The sequence below is a fragment of the Chlorocebus sabaeus genome, unplaced genomic scaffold, assembly GCF_047675955.1.
Source record: "Chlorocebus sabaeus isolate Y175 unplaced genomic scaffold, mChlSab1.0.hap1 unalloc_scaffold_299, whole genome shotgun sequence".
NCBI classification, from domain to species: Eukaryota; Metazoa; Chordata; class Mammalia; order Primates; family Cercopithecidae; genus Chlorocebus; species Chlorocebus sabaeus.
This window is the reverse complement of record NW_027327591.1, coordinates 110,885-127,707: the sequence shown is the minus strand read 5'-3', so window position 1 is coordinate 127,707 and position 16,823 is coordinate 110,885. Positions and strand designations below refer to the sequence as shown.

General features: G+C 42.0%; 1 pseudogene; it reads right to left on the bottom strand.

Moving 5' to 3' along the window:
• Window positions 1-3,579: 3,579 nt before the first annotated feature.
• On the bottom strand, window positions 3,580-10,105 carry LOC140711222 (uncharacterized; annotated as a pseudogene).
• Window positions 10,106-16,823: the final 6,718 nt, after the last annotated feature.

The window sequence follows — 16,823 nt, the reverse complement described above, 5'->3', positions numbered from 1 at the left end:
GTTCAACTACGACTTGAGTTCTACTTGAAACTTGGTCACTTACCAGCTATTGCTTAGCCTTTCTGTGCTTCATTTTCCTCATTAATAAAATAAAGATGACAATAGCAGCTAGCTCACAGGACACCACTGTGATGCTTAAATGGAAATCTATGTAAAGTATTTAGGACCATTTCTAGAACAAGCAACAACTCAACAACTCAATAATTGTTAGATTGTTGTTTTTTTGAGACAGTCTTGCTCTGTCGCCCAGGCTGGAGTGTAATCGTGTATTACATATATTTCATATATTACCTCACTGCAACCTGGAACTCCTAGGCTCAAGTGATCCTCCTGCCTCAGCCTCCTGAGTAGCTAGGACCACAGGAGCACACCAGCATGCTCAGCTAATTATAAAAAAAAAAAAATTGTAGAAAGAATCTCGTTTTGTTGCCCAGGCTGGTCTCAAATTCCTGGCATCAAGGGAACCTCCCATACTTCTATATCTATTGTCACCTTCAATGGTCACATATTATTCCATCCTATGGATGCAACTGAAACTTATTTATAGGACACATTCTGTGGGCTCTTGTTGACATAAATGCTGAGAAAAACAAAGTACATGTATCTCTATTTTCTAAAGGTATTTTAATACAATGGAATTGATAGGTAAAGGGCATATAATTACCACCAAATTTTCTATTTGAAAAGTCATCAGCAACTTAAACTTTAAGCAGCAGTATAAGTACCACTGCTCTTTATTCTCACAATGTGGATAAAGAGCACAGTCTGTGGATAAAGAGAACACAGTCTCATTCCTCTTTTAACTTAAATTTTTTTTTTTTTTTTTTTTTTTTGAGACGGAGTCTCGCTCTGTCGCCCAGGCTGGAGTGCAATGGCCGGATCTCGGCTCACTGCAAGCTCTGCCTCCCGGGTTCCCGCCATTCTCCTGCCTTAGCCTCCAGAGTAGCTGGGACTACAGGCACCCGCCACCTGGCCCAGCTAGATTTTTGTATTTTTTAGTAGAGACGGGGTTTCACCGTGTTAGCCAGGATGATCTCGATCTCCTGACCTCGTGATCCGCCCGTCTTGGCCTCCCAAAGTGCTGGGATTACAGGCTTGAGCCACCGCGCCCGGCCTAACTTAAATTCTTTTACGAGAAACACTAAGGATTTTTTCATATGTACAAACGTAACTTGTGGAGCTGCAAAACAGTACTTTGCTCACTTTTAGAGTTCTTTTCTTGTGGATTTGATTAGAAACAATTCCCTGTAAAATGAAGATGTGCTTTTTATCTGTGTATATATATATTATATCAGTAATATATACAATTCTTTATATGTATATTGTTATATATAATAATATATAATAAAAAATAAATTCTCTGTAGGATTAAGATACACTTTTCATCTGAATATCTATTTATATATATATTAGTAAAAACATATACATAGTAAATATTTTTCAAGTATGTTATCTTTTGTTAATTTTTTTCTGACACATAGGTGGGTTTTATTATTATTATTATTATTTTTTGAGACGGAGTCTCACTGTGTAGCCCAGGCTGGAGTGCAGTGGTAGCATCTCGGCTCACTGCAACCTCCACCTCCCAGGTTCAAGTGATTCTCCTGCCTCAGCCTCCCGAGTAGCTGGGACTACAGGCACGTGCCACCACGCCAGGCTAATTTTTAATATTTTTAGTAGAGACGGGGCTTCACTGTGTTAGCAAGGATGGTCTCTATCTCCTGACCTCATGATCCGCCCACCTTAGCCTCCCAAAGTGCTGGGATTACAGGTGTGAGCCACCACGCCCAGTCTGGGGTTTTTAATTTTTAGTTTGCTAAATCAACCTTCAGAATGCCTGCTTGTGAGGTCATTCTCAGGAAGGCCTTTGGCAAAGTAAAATGTACCTGTATAAATAAGCATTTGTGTTTTCTTCTGGTGCTTTTCTCATTTTGCATGTGTAAAAATTTCAATCTGTATTCCATCAGGAACTCATTTTTGTGACATAAAATTTCATTAGTTTTCCTCAAAGAGCAGGCATTTTAATAACCCAACCCTTTCTACTCATCTGAAATGTTACCATTATCAGTCCTTACAGCTATATCTTACATGTATTTCAGTGTTTCTGGATTTCCATTCTGTCCCATGTACTTATGTCTTTTCAGCTGTTAGTAAACAATTGTGGGAATTAATAGCACATTTGGTATCTAGAGGAGCAAGTCTTTTTCACTCCGTTACAAAAATTTTTAAATGTCATCACAATAGTAAGATAGACAGCAGATGTCATGCAAAAATGATAAATCCTTGATATTTTCATTCGGTTTATGTAAAACTGATAAACATAGAAAGAGCTCATGTTTTGAGAAAACGGAGTCTTCCCATTCAAGGAACCCACCTCCCACTTCCAAGTGTCCCTCTGAGAAGCCCCAGGAAACAGCCTATCTACATGGGTGGATTCGGATGTAAAACCGACCCAGGCTTTTATCTGAGACCTTCTCGCCTACTGAACATGACTCATGGTATTTTTCACATGGGAATGAGTTCTCATTGGGCATCTCCACGACCCCATGTTTTAAACGTGTATATGCTCAACTTTGTGAATTAAATCACTCAAATTCTCCACCAAGAGCTCCAGGCAGGGAATCGCCAGCGATGGAAAGCAGCTGAGGCTCCGTTTGGCTCCGCTGCTCCGAGGGTGCCCCGCGCCCTCCAAGGCCCCTGTCCCAGGACCTGCGGGGAAGCCGGGCCTGGGGACCCCCTCCCACCCCGGGCTGAGTCCCCGCCACCTGTCCTTCCTGTCGCGGGCATCCACGTCCCCGCTCCTGCGCGCCAGGCAGCTGCACCTCCGCGGCGTCGCAGTTGATGGCCGCCCTGTGGGTCTTCCGCAGTTCCGCGTCCCTGGTGTGGGACCCGGGACCCGCCTACTCGTGGTGGACGGAGCCCAGGACCGCCTGGCCCAGGCGTCTCCCGAAGCTGAAGAGCTTCCTCATGGGGCGACTTCTCAGACGCAGCCTCCGACCTCTCAGACCGAGGGAGCCCCGCGACGCCGTTAGGCGCGGGGCCTGCAGCTCAGCGTCCGCGCGGAAGCCGGAAGCAGCTCCCAAGCCGCGCGGCCCGCAGGGGGAGGCCGGCAGGGGGCGGGTGCAGGTCGGGCGCAGGCGCCGCGGGCTTGCGGGTTCTCCTGGGCTCGCCCGGGACGTCCCGGAATCACACGCGCGCCGCCCGCGCGGCTTGAGGGCCCGCCTGGCCGTGACCCCCGCCCCGCTCCTCCTCTGAAGAGAGATCCGGGCTGCTGGCAGGGGCCCTCCGCAACCACCGGGGATGGGGCTGAGGGCCAGTTCCCGCCCCGGTGCAGCCGCCGCCGGGCAGATCTGGCCGCAGCCGCGGCGACATCCGGCCCCGGTTCTGCGAGGCCGGGAGCGCCAGCGAGCTTGGGAGTGGCCAGGCGGCCGCTGCGAGCAGGCAGAGGGCGCCCGCAGTTTGGGCGCCAGGGAGGCGGAGCATGGCCCGGGCGGCCTCTGGATCGCGAGTGCGCCTGTCCTGAGGGCCTGCCAGGTGTCCCCGCCCGGCTCCTCCTCTGCCGGAGCTCGGGACCGCTAGTCAGGGGCCCTCTGCAGCCACCGGGAATGGGGCTGAGGGCGGGTTCCCGCCCCTGTGCAGCCTCCCCAGGGCAGACCGCCTCGCTTGGCCGCAGCCGCTGGGACATCTGGTTCTGAGATGTTGGGAGTGCGGGCTGAGATGTCGGGGGTTGCCTGGAGGCTGCTGCCTGCACACAGAAGGCGGCTGCAGCTTGGGTGCTCGGGCGGGCTGGAGGGGCATGGCCTAGGAGGCCCCGGATAGCCAGCGCGCCCAGACTGAGGGTCCCCAGGATGTGCCTCCCGCCCCACTCCTCCACCGCAGGGAGTTCGGGGCTGCTGGCATGGGCACTAGGCAGTCACCCCGATGGGGTTGAGCGCCAGGTTCTCAGTTCTCGCCCCTGTGCAGCCGCCGCCGCCGGGCAGAATGCCTGGCTTGGCCGTGGCCCCCGGTACACCTGGCCCTGGTTCTGCGATGTTGGGAGCGCGAGCAGGCTCGGGAGTTGCCAGGCGGCTGCTGCCTGCACACAGAGCGGACTGCAGCTTGGGCGCCCAGGCTGCGGAACATGGTCTGGGTGGGCTCCGGAATGCGCGCGCGCCAGGCCTGTTGGCCCCCAACTGGACCCGCCCCGCTCCTCCTCTGCTGGAGCCTGGAGCGGCTGGAATGGCCACTCTGCAGTCACCGGGGATGGAGTTAAGTTTTCTTATCCCACGCATGCACACAAAAAAGTAACTATTATCTGAGGTAATTAACGCGTTGATTGACTACATTTTGGTAATCATTTCAGAATATGCATATAGATATAAACACATCACACTTTACACCTTGAATATGTACAATTTTTATTTCTCTATTATACCTCAGTAAAGCTGAAAAAATTAACAGGATTGAAAGGATAACAGTTCTACAGTAGTAGTTGGACACTTCAATACCTCATCTTAATTAATGGATAGAAAAACCAGATAGAAGCTTCATGAGAAATGGAAGACTTGAGCAACCGTATAAGCCATTTAGAGCTAATACACATATACAGAACAGTCCACCCAACAACAGCAGAATATACATTCTTTTCAGGCGGATATGGAACTTTCTCTAGGATAGGCCATATCTGTCCGCAAAATAGGTCCTAAAATGACTTTTAAATCATTTTAAAAAGCTTGAAATAATACCAAATATAATTTACAACCACAATGGAAGAAACAACAGATACATAAAAAATGAAAACTCGAAAATTCACAAATATGTGGAAATTAAACAATACACTCTTAAACTACCAGTGAGTGAAGGAATAAATCACAAGTGAAGTTATAAAACATCTTGAGACAAAATAAAAACAAAATATACCAAAATGTATCGAATACAGTGAAAGTAGAGTTCAAAGGAAAATGTATGAATATAAACAACTACATTTAAGAAAAAAATCTCAAATCAGTAACCTCATTCTATACCTAAGGGCAGTAGAAAAAAAACAACCAAACAAAAAAGACTAAATCTAAAGCTAGAAGAAGGAAAGAAATAATAAAGATTAGTGCATAAATCAATAAATTAGAAGGTTGGAAAGCAGCAGAAATAAACATAGCTAAAAGTTGATTCTTTGAAAGATCAAACCTTTCACTATAGACTGAACAAAAGATGGAAGACTCAGTAATAAAATCATAAATGAAAGTGGCACCATTACTACCAACTTTACAGAAATAAAAAAAGGATTATAGGACTATACTATAAAAATTCTGGACGATGACATTGAAAAAACCCTTCTAGACATTGACTTAGGTGAGGATTTCATGACTGAGAACCCAAAAGCAAATGCAAGAAAAACGAAGATAAATAGGTGGCATTTAGTTAAACTAAAGAGCTTTTTCACGGCAAAAGGAACAGTCAGCAGAGTAAACAGACAATCCACAGAATGGTAGAAAATCTTCACAATCTGTATATCTGATAAAGGACTAATATCCAGAATCTACAATGAGCTCAAACAAATTAGCAAGAAAAACAAACAAACAAACAAAAAATCCCATCAAAAAGTAGGCTAAGGACATGAATAGACAATTCTTTGGCCACTTTTTAATAGCGTTTTTCTCTTGTAAATTTATTTAAGTTCCTTATGTTGAATGCTAGACCTTTATCAGATACATAGTTTGTAAATGTTTTTTCATTCTGTAGGTTGTCTATTCACTCTATCGATAATTTCTTTTGCTGAGCAGAAGCTTTTAAGTTTAATTAGATCCCACTTGTCAATATTTGCATTTGTTGTAATTGTTTTTGGTGACTTTATCATGAAATATTTGCCTGTTTCTATGTCCAGGATGGTATTGCCTAGGTTGTCTTCCAGGACTTTATAGTTTTGGGTTTTACATTTAAGTCTTTAACCCATCTTGAGATGATTTTTGTATATGGTGTAAGGAAGAAGTCCGGCTTCAATCTTCTTCATATGGCTAGCCAGTTATCCGAGAACGGTTTATTGAATTGGGAGTCTTTTCCCTGTTGTTTGTTTTTGCCAGTTTTGTCAAAGATTAGATAGTTGTAGGTGTGTGATCTTATTTCTGATATCTATTCTCTTGGTGAGTGTGTCTGTTTTTGTACCAGTATCATGCTGTTTTAGTTACTGTAGTGCTGTAGTATAGTTTGAAGTCACGTAATGTGATGCCTCAAGCTTTGTTCTTTTTGCTTAGGATTGCCTTGGCTGCTTAGATTCTTTCTTGGTTCTACATGAACTATTAAATAGCTTTTTCCACTTCCATGAATCATGTCATTGGTAGTTTAATAGGAATAGCTTTGGGCAGTATGGCCATTTAAATGATATTAATTCCTTCTCTCCATTAACATGGAATAATTTTTCATTTCTTTGTGTCTTCTCTGACTTCTTTGAGCAGTGTTTTGTAATTTTCATTGTAAAGATCTTTCAGTTCCCTGATTAGCTGTATTCCTAGGTATTTTATTAATTTTGTGGAAATTGTGAATAAAATTGCCTTTCCAATTTGGCTCTCAGTTTGGCTTTTCCTGGTGTATAGGAATGTTAGCAAATTTTGTATATTGATTTTTTTATCCTGAAACTTTGTGGAAGTTGTTTATCAGCTTAAGGAGCTTCTTGGGTAACAGCTATAGGGTTTAGATAAGAGAATTATGTTGTCTGCAAACAGAGGTAGTTGGACTTCTCTTTCTATTTAAATACGCTTTATTTCTTTCTCTTGTCTGATTTCTCGAGCAAGGACTTCTAATACTGTGTTCTACAGGAGTGGTGAGACAGTTTCAAGGAGAATGCTTCCAGGGTTTGCTCACTCAGTATAATGTTGGCTGTGAGTTTGTCATAGGTGGCTTTTATTATTTTGAGGTATGTTCCTTCAATACCTCATTTGTTGAGAGTTTTTAACATGAAGCATTATTGAATTTTACTGAAAGCCTTTTCTGCACCTAGTGAGACAATCACATGTTTCTTGTCTTAGTTTTATTTATGTTATGAATCACATTTTATTGATTTGCCCATGAGGGACCAACCTTCCATTCCAGGGAAAAAGCCTGCTTCACTGTGGTGAATTACCCTTTTATGTGCTGCTGGATTCGGTTTGCAAGGATTTTGTTGTGGATTATTGAATGGATGTTCATCAAGGATACTGGCCTGAAGCTTTCTTTTTTTGTTGTGTCACTGCCAGGCGTTGGTATGAGGATGATGCTGGCCTCGTCGAACAGGTTGGGGAGGAGTCCCTTCTCCTCTATTTCTTGAAATCGTTTTAGTAGGAGTGGTACTGGCTCCTCTTTGTACATCTGTTAAAATTTGACTGTGAATCTATCAGGTCCTGGGCTTTTTTGGGGGGTTGGTAGGCTATTTACTACTGATTCAATTTTTGGAGCTCATAATTGGTCTGTTCAGAGACTGAATTTCTTCCTGGTTCAGTCTTGAGAGGATGTGTGTGTCCAGGAATTTATCCATCTCTTCTACGGTTTATAGTTTGTGTGTCTACACACACAAAAAGTTGTTCATAGTAGTTGCTGATTGTTATTTTTGTTTCTGTGGCATCAGTGGTAACATTCCCTTTATCATTTCTGATTGTGTTTATTTGAATTCTGTTTCCTTCATTAGTCTAGCTAGCGCCTATCTTAATTTTTTCAAAAAAACCTTGATTAAGTGATCTTTTGAACAGTTTTTCATGTCTCAATGTTTTTCAGTTCACCTCTGATTTTATTTATTTATTGTCTTCTGCAAGCTTTTTGGTTGATTTCTTCTTGCTTCTCTGATTCTTTCAGTTGTGATGTTAGGTTGTTAATTTAAGATCTTTCTAACTTTTTGATGTGGGCATTACTTCTTATGCCCTACCCTAACTTATCTCCTTCTCCTAGAAAACTCAGAACCATGCTTTCTAAACCAATTCAAACTTTCTCAGTGAATCAACCTGGTCTCCCTGAGGCAAAGTTAGCAATTTTCCGTTTGACATGGTTCTCTTTCTCTGTAAGAATGTCTAACGCAACAATGCAGGTGTTTCATTCCCTCCTGGATATGCGGGGAACTCCTTTTGGCTGAGACCAAGACTTAAAACTTTGTTCTTTCAACATTAATGAAGATCTACTTAGAAAGTCTCCATTTTTACAAGAAAGGTATATAAATACCAATGAAAATAAATATAAAGTTATATGACATACAATTATATTGTGGAAAGGCTGAATAAATAAATGAACCAAGCTCTAAGAAAAAAAGAAGATGATATAAAATGATATATAAATGAAAAACCTGAGCTGGTATGGCATAATTAATGAAGGGGGCCTGTCCCTCCACACCTGTGGGTATTTCTCACAAAGTGGAGACGAGAGACTGAGAAAAAAATTAAGACGTAAAGTATAGAGGAAGAAAAGTGGGCCCAGGGGACCGGCGCTCAGCAAGTGAGGGCCTGCACCGGCGCTGGTCTCTGAGTTCCCTCAGTGTTTATTGGTCACTGTCTCCACTATCTCAGCGAGGGGATGTGGCAGGACTATAGGGTAATGGTGGGGGAGGGTCAGCAGGAAAACATGTGGGCAAAGGAATCTGGGTCATAAATAAGTTTAAGGAAAGGTGCTGTGCCTGGATGTGCACGTAGGCCAGATTTATGTTTAACTTTACACAAACATCTCAGTGCAGTAAAGAGCAGTATTGCCACCAGCATGTCTCACCTCCAGCCATAGCGCGGTTTTCTCCTATCTCAGTAAATAGAATGTATGGTCGGGTTTTACACTGAGACATTCCATTCCCAGTGATGAGCAGGAGACAGATGCTTTCCTCTTACCTCAACTGCAAAGAGGCCTTCTTCTTGCACTAATCCTCCTCAGCACAGACCCTTTACGGGTGTCAGGCTGGGAGACTGTAAGGTCTTTCCCTTCCCACGAGGCCATTTCTCAGGTTGTCTTGGGGTGGAAAACCAGGGAAATACCCAGGCTTTCTTGAGCAGAGGTCCCTGTGGCTTTCTGCAGTGCATTGTGTCCCTGGTTAATAGAGAACGGAGAATGCCGATGACTTTTACCAAGCATACTGCCTGCACACACATTTTTAACAAAGCACATCCTGCACAGCCCTATATTCCCTAAACCTTGAGTCAATACAGCACATGTTTCTGTGAGCACAGGGTTGGGGCTAAGGTTACAGATTAACAGCATCTCAAAACAAGAATTTTTCTTAGTACAGATCAAAATGGAGTTTCTTAGGTCTTCCTTTTTCTACATAGACACAGTAACAGTTGGATCTCTCTTCCTTTCCCCCACAATTAATGTACCAGTAAAGTATGTACATTGCAGAAGTGGCAGGAAAACTGCATACAGGGTGATACCTGACCAAAAGCTTTAACGAAAGGTCAGATCTCTGTATGGAGATTGGAAGGGGAGACAAGGAGAGGCTAGAAAATATACATTGTTTGATCTATACCCTTAAAAGGGATTAAAGTGGACTCAGGAAAACATGGTCTGCTTTAGGAGAAGGACACATGTTCCATGCTGGCCAAGGCTCAGAGCATCCCTACCTTCTCCAGGAGGAAAGGGGAGCCAAAGGAGCACGGCCAGGTCAGCACAGGCACCCACGCCAAGCCAGGTGGGCTCCATTGTACAGGTAGGGAGGAGCCACTGCAGGGTGGGCTTTAATAATTGGTTTGTTTTGTTTTCTTTAGTATCTAAGACACATGATCAAAGTTGACCTTTGCAGGTGTTGCCGCAGCTGAACATAGGATGGATAAAACCAGTGTTTTAAAAACTATGTTGTATAGAGCACTAGCCCCAGTGAGATATTAGTGGAACACACAGGCGCGCGCACACACACACACACACACTCATACTGAGCCCAGATTATTCTGGCAAATGCTGGGTTAAGCAAACCAAAAGAAACATCCTTAGTGCTGGGCTTCTCAGAACCTGGAATGTGGCTATATGACTCATAAAACAGCGAGGTTAAGATAGAGCATGTCATTTTTTCCCAGAAATGTTGAAACACTTTCCTTCCCTTGGCTTCAGTGTCACCTTCTTTCTCCCGGTTCTCTATCAACCTCTTTGACTGCTCCTTCTTGATTTCCTTCTTGACAATCTGCTGCTGCTCAACCATTCTCTTTTCATTCCCGGTGGATTTCTCAAGTGTGTTTCTATTCCTGCAGATTAAACTTTCCTCGTTTTTCCTGACACCTCTCCTTGTCTGACCCTCCCCCGTTCTGAGGCAGGTGTTCTATCTGTGTGCGCTTTTGGTATCCTGGGATGTTCCCAGTGTGTTCCCTGACACACTCCATCAGGTTTTCTCCCCGAGACTCTGCGAGGGCAGCAGCCTTGTCTCCACTGTTCCTTCAACGCTCAGCACATAATGCAGGAGCTGACTCCATAACATTTAGTTGGTCAACTGAGACTAAATGTATGTTCCTCTAGATCTTAAAAAGTTACAAAAAGCAACATAGCGCAATAGTCAAAATAAGTCTCTTTAGTCAAGAGTTCTCTATATATGCACAATAGTTTGAAGTCATTATTAGGCACAGTGAAACAGAAACTGTCACAAAGTTCCCTAAGATAAAATTATTTTGCTTTAATCTTCAATTCATCATGTGAGATAATCAAGACCATGTGTTATTGTAAATATTTCTAGCTTACAACACAACAACCTGCTTTTTATTGTTTGAAATAACCACAATATAAATCAGTTAACTACAAATTTTATAAATAATCCTTTCAAATAAAATTCTGTCTAAATTTTACATTACTCATATATTCAAATGATAACATGCTCATAGGCTTTTCCAATACCTCAGTCAAAATATTGTACTGATTCCAGCTGTGGGAACAGTATCTGAGAGTTATGTTACAGAGGGGGAAAAGGTACTTACGTGACATTGGCCTTTGCACAACTGTGCCCTTTTGGGTCAGGGAAAAGCTGTTCCCTTAAAATCCTAAAATCTGTTCTGTCAGGTCTGAAGGGTGGGCGGGAAACACAGCTTTTAAAATGTTAGCCGCAGATGTTTTATTCCTTGCTTAAAGCAGTGACTAGATAAAGGCCACCAGAAGAGTCTCTAATGTTTCTTCAGAAGCAGCATGCTGGAGAGCATCTTCCTGAAACACTCCCCTATCTCTACCCAAAACCACCTCAGGTAGGAAAGTCAAAACTCAGCAGGCTGAGGAGATCCAAGGGGATCACTGAGCTCTGAGGCTTATGAGAGAAGAGAGAGAGGTCTAAGATTTTTGTGTATAAATTTACGGGTTACAAGTGCCATTTTGCTGTCAGCATGGATGGCATAGTGAAGTCAGGGCCTTTAGGGTATCCATCACTGGAATAATGCACATCGTACCCATTAAGTAACTTCTCACTATTCACCCCGCCCATCCCCTCACCCTGCTGAGTCTCCGCTATCATTCCACTCTCTCCATCAATACCTACACATCTTTTAGCACCCACTTATGAGTTATAAAATAGGACGTTTACTCTGTGTCTGGCTTGCTTCACTTATAATAAAGGCTTCCAGTTCCATCCATGTGCCTGCAAAAGTTATGATTTTATTATTTTTTATGCCTGAATAGTATTTCATTGTGTATATTTTCTACATTTTCTCCTCCAATCACCTGTTGACGGACATTTAGGTTGACTTTATATCTGTGCTACTGTGAATAGTGTTGCAACAAACATACAAGTACAGGTATCTTTCTGATACACTGATTTCTTTTCCTTTGCGTACCCAGTAGTGGGATTGCTGAATCAGACAGAGCCAATTGATAATCAGTAATGGTGGCCAATAACCAGCTTAGAAACAAAGTACTTAGCAGGCCCTGAAAATGCCAAAACCCTGAGGCCACTGACCTTCAAAAACTTCAACAGCCCTGAGTGAAACGTCCAAACACATTTATCCACCGTTCCATGACCCTTTATTGTCTGTCCTCTGTGCATCTCAGAAGTCTCTTTTTACCACACTGTCTGTATACTGCATGAGTCATTTATATGAAACTACCTGACACTCCAAGGCATCTTATACTCTGTATTCAACCATGTATCCCTAGTACCTAGCACAGTCCCGGCATAGAGTTTGCTACTAAACGTTTGTGGAATGAAGTAATTATCTTGTATCCAGGTTCCAAGTTTTAAGGTGATTTCTCACTAAAAATAAAGTATTACAGTTCACAAATGATCTATTTCCTTTTTTATAGATGGGATTAATTTTAATCTTATCCCCTAATAACAGAATTTTCATTTTTTCCATCTAAATACACTGTCCTAAGAGAGCAATAAGAAAGAGAGTTGAAGCTGGAGCTTGAAGAATTGTACATGTCCACACTGGCCTGAGGTGCATCACTCACCTGAGCTTCATCTGTTAGGTATGTCAGAGAAGATACGCAGGTGAGAGTGGCCTCAGCAGAGGACCCCAGATCTCTGGCTTCCCCATCAGGCAAGTGCACTTCTGTGAACAAAGTCTTCATTCAGAGCCAGATGACAAGAATGGCCCAAGAAGTCCACCAGGGAAACCTGGGCCCAGTGTACATCAATGCAGAGCATCAAGCACAGCATAACAGGAGTACAGTTGCCTAGTCCTGTTCAGAGATAACTGCATCCCACACACTGTAAAATGAGGAAATGCAGAGAAACAGATGTAGCTGAAGAAGACAGCAGGAGCAACAAGGAGGGACAACCACGACCTAGGAGGGCACCATGCCAGAGACACCTGGACCCCACGCTAGGCTCAGTGCCTGTTATACTCTTGGGACCCAGCACTTTCCCTCTCCATCACGTGGCATACTTGGTATTATTTGTTGTTTAAAATATTGTCCTCAGTTTTCACCTTTCCTAGGAGACACAGGCAGACCCTGTGACACTACAGCTCCTGACACACAGAAGGTGCATCACAAACATCTGCTGGGTTCACACACTCTTGCCTTCTGAAACCTTCTTGTCAAGTCTTCAGTGAAAAGGAATTGCTGATTGAGCAAGAATTAAGCTTCTAGAGACTCCTGGATCCATTGAGACAAGGTGAGACTTGTTTACTGCCATATTCCTAGCTGATAGCATACTGTAGTCACTTAATAAATGTTTGTTAAAGAAGTGAGTGAATTGATTCATACATCTTACTTAGCTATATGTTTTCTGAGTAAAACTGATACTTTACCTCTGGTATAATTTTACTTCACTTATTCAACAAACCTGACAATTCAACTAGGTGCCAGGCACACAGCTGCTGAAGAAAAAGAGGTATAAGATACAATTCCTGTCTACATGAAAGCCACACTCTAAAAAGTAGAAACATATGAACAAATTATAACAATAAATTGGCTGAATTCAAAATCATAGGGGTTTGTTTCTATTTTAAACAGCTCTAGTCAGGAAGTGTTAGAAAGTTCTAAACAGGAAATGTTCCAATGCACCATCTAAGCATGAAGCAGAAGCCACCCATGATTGAGTTTGCTACCACCAACCCCAACAGCAAGAATTCCAGTCCTGCTGCTGCAACCTAAGTGTCACTCTGATTTTATTCCTGCTGTGTAACCCGGTTCCAGACACTCTGATTTTATTCCTGCTGTGTAACCCGGTTTCAGACACTCTGATTTTATTCCTGCTGTGTAACCTGGTTTCAGATACTTTGGTTGTTACTTAATGTTCTAAAAAGGTATTAAAGAGAAAATATTATTATGGTGATGAGCCCATTCACTGCAGCTATCTCAACATCATACCAATTATAAGGCCTATCATGTAAAAATAAAACTGTTTAATTTATTTATCCAGATATCAGTGTTACATAAACATATTTGCCATCAGACTTTGGATTTATGGGTTAAATAGCATATAAATGTGATTAGAGGCTTAAAGTTTACACCTTTCTGGTTCTCTCAAGTTTTTTTTCAAAATAGCATATACCTTTCTAAACAATTGTTAGTATATTTTTAAAAATAAACATTAAAATGTATGTTTTCCAAAAACAAAATACAGCTTCTATTGGTAAATGATGATGTTGAGATACAACAGACAACTTCTCTTGGGAACCATTTAATCACTGCTCACTTTTACATATGTCCAGAAATGTCAATGGCTTTAAAATATAGAAGTATATTACACAACTAAACTTACACGTATTCAGTATTGTGCAATATTTAGTACTTGTTCTAGGTCTCTCTTGCTGAATAGTAAGCCATTGCAAAACTTAAGGAATTATTTATTGTTTAATATTGTTTATTGTCATTATTTGTTTAGTAATTTTAAATAACATTATTTCTCATGGTTTTGTGGGTTGACAGGCGCTACAAAAGTTCTCTTTTGGAGTCTTTCTTGCAGCTGCAGTTGGTTGGCTGCTGCTGAAGTTCCCTGAAAGCTCAGCTAGGCTAAAGAGCCTGGACGGGTTACTCACCTGGCTGGCAGTGCACATTGGCTGCTGTGTGTGGTGGTTACTCACCTGGCTGGCAGTGCACATTGGCTACTGTGTGTAGTCCTGTCTGACTCTCCATGTCACCTGGAGTCCTCACGACATGGTAGTTGGTCCCAAGACACACAGGTAAACACTACACAGCTTCTTATGACCTGGCCTTGGAGGTCCTAGAGTATGACTTTTGCTGTGTCCTGTTGGTAAAGCAAGTCATTGTGAGCAGCACAGATTCAAGAAATGGGAGACTAGACTCTACCTGTCAATGTAAAGAGCAGCATGAGCATGCAGGGAGGAAAGAAATTGAGGGCATCATCTTGAAGACTATCTTATCACACCATTATTCCAGCTAATGGACATTATGTTTTAGATGGGTAGTACTAGCTACTCATCTCTCCCCCAGAAACCCAAGCCAGGCATGAACATATTGAAAAGAATGTCAGTACCACTGAAAACCTAGAAATATCACATGTAATGACTCAGGTTAATTCAGTCTGTCAATTACATCAATATAATTCCCTTCTTGTAACCCTAAATATGGTAACATAGCATTGAATTCTACAAAAGTCTTTCATTTGTTTTCCTATGGAATAATTAACAAACCCAATAAATGTGTAAATAGTATGAAGTCCAATTTATTTTAGATTTATACCTCTTAATTTCAAAGCTTATAGAAATCCAGAGAACTAATCATCATAATCCATAATGCCTGGACCAGAAGTCATTGCTCTAAGAGTATCCTGTGGCATGCTGAAAATGTATTACCAACTAGGAAATTTAAAACTCTTTTGTTGGTGATTTTAAGAGAGCTGACCAGCTCATCAGCACAATTCACTCAGATTAAGAATGGAGGTTACTCTGCTGAGTGCGTTCATAATGATCAGAAAAAAAAATCACAAATGAGAAAAGGAGATAGAGAAGGGGAAATCGCGGTCAATCCCTAAAATTAAAGTGAATTTTCAAATGGTCTGATTTTGTATTTTTCAAAGGAAAGGCAGCTTATTGTGATAGAATAAGAATCCCACTTGTATGTCTTCTTTTGAGAAGTGTCTGCTTACGTCCCTTGTCAGTGTTTTAGTGACATGGTTTTCTTAATGTTCAACATCCCTAATCATCAGAAAAATGCAAATCAATGTAAGATACCATCAGTATTATTCAGTATGGCTACTACTAAAAAGTTAAAAAATAACAAATTCTGGTTAGACTTCAGAGAAAATCAAATGCTTATACACTGTTGGTGAGAATGTAAATTAGTTCAGCCACTGTGAAAAGCAGTTTGGAGATTTTTCAAAGAATTTAAAACAGAAGTACCATTCAACCAGCAATTCCATTACTGAGTATATATCCAAAAGAAAATTTAAAATTCTACAAAAAGAAACCCACATGCACTTGTATATTCCTCATATTGCTATTCACATTAGGGAAGGCATGAAATTAACTTATGTGTGAATCAATAAACTGAATAGAAATATGTGCTATATAAACACCATAGAATACTATGCACACATTAAAAAGAATACAATCATGTCCTGTGAAGCACCATGGATACGTCTGGAGGCCATCATCCTAGAGAAATTAATACAGGAACAGAAAACCAAATAACCATGTGTTCTTGCCTATAAGCGGGATCTAAACTTGCGGTCCTCATGAATATAAAGATGTCAACAATAGACACTGAGAACTACTAGATGAAGGAGGGAAGGAGAAGGGCAGGGGGTGAGAAACTATAGGTGCTATGCTCACTACCTTGGTGATGGGATCAATTATATCCCACATAGTTCAGCATCACACAATATATCCACGTAACAAACCTGAAAACGTACTCCCTGAATCTAAAAAATTTAAAGCAGAGACAGAGTAAGAAGGCAGAATAGAAGCCTACAACACTCATCCCCCACACAAAAACACCAAATTTTCACAACTCACTACATTCAAGAAGCACTGTCAAAGGGACCAAGAATTAGGTAAACAATCACAGTACCTGGCATTAACTTCACATCACTGAAAGAGACATTGGAGAAGACAAAAAACCGACAATCTAGAAGCACCAATGCCACCTCTTTTCCAACCACCAGTAGTGGCCACATGGTGCAGAGACTGTGTGTTTAGGGGAGGGAGAGCACAGTTTGTGAGGCTTTGCAATAAACTCAGTACTACCTTGTCACAATAAAAAGCAGAACCAGATTATACTCAGCTGACATCTGCCAATAGAGGGAGAAATTGGATTGGCCCTAGCAAGAGGAAAATCTTCCATCTCAGTGTTGGGCACTTGAGACTTTACAAGCCTTGCCATCATGAGTTGATGTGATATTGGACCTTAAGAGAACTGAAGGGGAAATATAGGCCACAAAGGCTTCAATTGTTAGGCAAGTCATACTCTGAACTGAGCTCGGAGCTAGTGGAATGTGGACGGTGGGGAGAATGTGGCCTCCTGAGACAGCAGCCAGA